Source organism: Homarus americanus, unplaced genomic scaffold, assembly GCF_018991925.1.
Source record: "Homarus americanus isolate GMGI-L3 unplaced genomic scaffold, GMGI_Hamer_2.0 scaffold56576, whole genome shotgun sequence".
Classification (NCBI taxonomy): domain Eukaryota; kingdom Metazoa; phylum Arthropoda; class Malacostraca; order Decapoda; family Nephropidae; genus Homarus; species Homarus americanus.
The window spans coordinates 18,156-21,359 of NW_024753089.1; the positions used below are offsets into that span (position 1 = coordinate 18,156).

At 41.4% G+C, this 3,204-nt stretch overlaps 1 pseudogene; it reads right to left on the bottom strand.

Annotated features, from left to right (window-relative positions):
• Positions 1–763: 763 nt before the first annotated feature.
• Positions 764–931, bottom strand: LOC121855262 (annotated as a pseudogene).
• Positions 932–3,204: the final 2,273 nt, after the last annotated feature.

A 3,204-nucleotide genomic window follows, 5' to 3' on the forward strand; every position in this document is an offset into this window, starting at 1 on the left:
GGTTTCGGGATGAGTCTGATTTTGGCTAATTTAAATTTGGTGGGGAAAAAGCCAGTTGCAAGTGAGGCATTGTATATATTTTTGAGCTGTTCGATCATAGTCTGAGGAATGTTTTGTAATACGATTTTATTAATTTGGCTTATGCCAGGTGCTTTATTCTTGAAACTTGCTATTGTTTTTACAATATCATTTTGAGTTAGAGGGGCAATTATTGGGTTGTTGATGTTTAAAGAGTTGAGGTTAATTTTTACGGTGTGTTTCCATTTCTCTGTGTTCTGGTTCAGATATGTTCTTGTTGCCTGTTCTGTTTCTTGACAAAAGCTTCTATTATCTTCGTCGTTGATTGTGAATATGTTTTTCCAGAATTCTCTAAATATCGGTTCTTTTTCGTGTGATTCTGTTGCTTTTCTACCGTTTTTGTCCTTAATATAACTCGTTTCTACCGAATTAGTTCCCATTAGGTTTTTAATTTTTTTCCAGAATGCTTTTGGGTTTCTGTGATCTGCTTGTGTGTCCTGAATCAGCTTGTTCCATGTTTCATTGTGTTTGTTCTTACTTATTTCTTTCAGTTCTTCTTTTATATTCCTGTATAATATTCTGATGTCATTGTTCCACCCGTGTGTTTTGGTCAGGTCTTTTATAGCGGAGGTAGGCGTGGCTTAATAGTTGACCTCCGTCATGTAAGGCGGCACTGGTTGACCCAGACCACGAGGCACACACTGTGGAATTCGCGGGGTCGGCTACTCAGCGACAAACAGCATTTGTAGGGGAGAAATCCACTACACTGCAATACCGGGCCGTTCGTGGGCAAGGTGGAGCAAGTCCCTAGCACTTCGCCATGATCCAAAAATCAGTTTAATATCGAAGATCCCACATGGGGATCGTATCAGATATTAAGCTGATAAGAACAGATTTTATTTAAAAGAATGATACATTGTTTTTTATTTACAATAGTTTTGGTATTCCAGATATTTGTGACAATTGGCTGACTATCTTTTACATTTTATACATAGTATTAATATTACACTAACTAGCACCTATTCTTTCTTCTATCTTGACTTTGGGTTTATTTCACCCTACATACTGTCTAGCACCTGAGGTATGTTGTAAGGGCCTGGGACATTAGGGATAGAAATCCCTTACCAGACTAATCAGGTTCTTAATAAAGGAAAGTCAAGGACCATGTTTTTCTGAGGAATAGCAAACAACCGTTTGAGATTGACATCTCTTTACTGTAAAAAAATATAACACAAAACTCTGACACCACTCAACAAACATCAAATAATTACGGGAGTCAAACAATTAATGCAGTCAAAAGTTAATGGAGTTGAACAATTAAGGGAAGCAAACAATTAAAGGAATCAAACAATTAATGGGAGTCAGCAATTATTTGAATCAAACAATTAATGGGAGTTAACAATTGATAGAATCAAACAATAAAGGGGCGTCAGCAATTAATGGAACCAAACAACCATAGAATCAAACAATGAACACATATTTCCTACGGCAGTGGCCTTGGGGGAAGGTTCTGGAACACGGTGATCCACACTCAGGGTAGGGAAGCGTCCATTCAACTCCACACTCGAGGGATGTCTTGAAATGGCAGAACACCGGGCCACAGACGGAATGAGATGAACTGACGGTCGTGGTATGTGGTAGTGGTAGATGACCAGAGAAATGACAGTCGATAAGTGAAGGTCTGGGGACACAGCCCACTAGTCCAGGACCTATGATGAGATCACAGCCAGAATTTGACGAACAGCGGGGTAGCTAGATAGTGACTGTATGGCGGCTGGGGTGAATCTTCCGGTGACCCAGATATTCGCTGCTGTTCTCACCTCTGTCCACCCCCCCCCCCCAAGTGTCGTCGCACCAGCAAACAAGCAAGTAAGCAGCGGTAACGAGCAGAAAGATAGTTTCCGCCCTTACATATGTTCTATATAGATCATTCTCGACCAGAGAATGTCATCACTTACACATAGTTACCTGAAGAGGCGTAGATATCCCTTCGATACCAGTCGTTTCATCAGCTTCTCGTTCTCCGGGTCGTATGTTCCCTGGGGTCCCACTATGAATGCAGCCACCTTCACCTGATGGTATTGTCAATTCAATTTTAATTGTGTATTCCTTGATAGAGGAAGCAGGATCCTAGTGCTGTCACTAGGTAACCCTGTATAATAACACCAGAAGCATCTGGCAAGTGTGACAAGTATATACAGTAGGGGGCAGTGAAATTTTGCTCAAAGCTGCACTCTTCAGGCATTGTTCCTTATACATATCTAAGACTCCATGCCAAATTTGAAGCTGATATGTCGAGGTTTAGTCTGCCGCATTTTCTACTGAAATTTTTAAATTTACCTACAGTACTAGCCAAACAGCCGCTGTGGCGGTGCAATGTTCTGTTCAGTGTTTATCAACTTTTTTTTCATATCTCTTATTTCATTTAAGTTGTCTTGTTGCAGATGAGTATGGTGCTATGTGTATATTGATTATCAGGGCTCTGACAGACACCAGTTCACAGAACCGGACAAGACTCCCTACACTGGCTGCCGCTTGTGACCGATACTTGATTAGTGATTATGCTGGAGCTGCCATTGCTACTGCCACCTTAACTGACTATGGCATTATCACAAAGGATGACAAGAGTCAGGTTATTGGACCACATAAGCTGCGGGATGCGAGACAAAAATACCGATTTAAGAGGCAAGAAATTGAGATGGCTAGTTTAGATAATTTGACGTCACTCTATTTTGATGGTAAGAAGACCGCCACTCGTGTGATGATAAAGAATGAGAAGACCGAGAAATGGAGTTCGAGGATGATGGTGAAAGATCATTATGTCATCATGGTTGAGCCTGGCAATGAATATCTCACACATGTGACTCCCAAGACTGGACACGGAAAGCAGATTGCCAAAACTATTCACGAGTTTCTGGTGGAGAAAAATCTAACCCAGCAGCCCATTGTGTGTGTTGGTTGTGATGGAACCAATGTAAATGTAGGATCAGAAAATGGAGTCATTCATCATCTTGAAATGTTACTTGGTCACCCGCTCCATTATTTCATATGTCAGCTTCACGGAAATGAGCTGCCTTTCCGCGCAGTTTTTTATCACTATGATGGTAAACCAAGTGGTCCTGAGCATTGGCGTGGTCCCATTGGAAAGCAGATCAAGGAGTCTTTGTCTGAGCTTCCAGTTGTCGC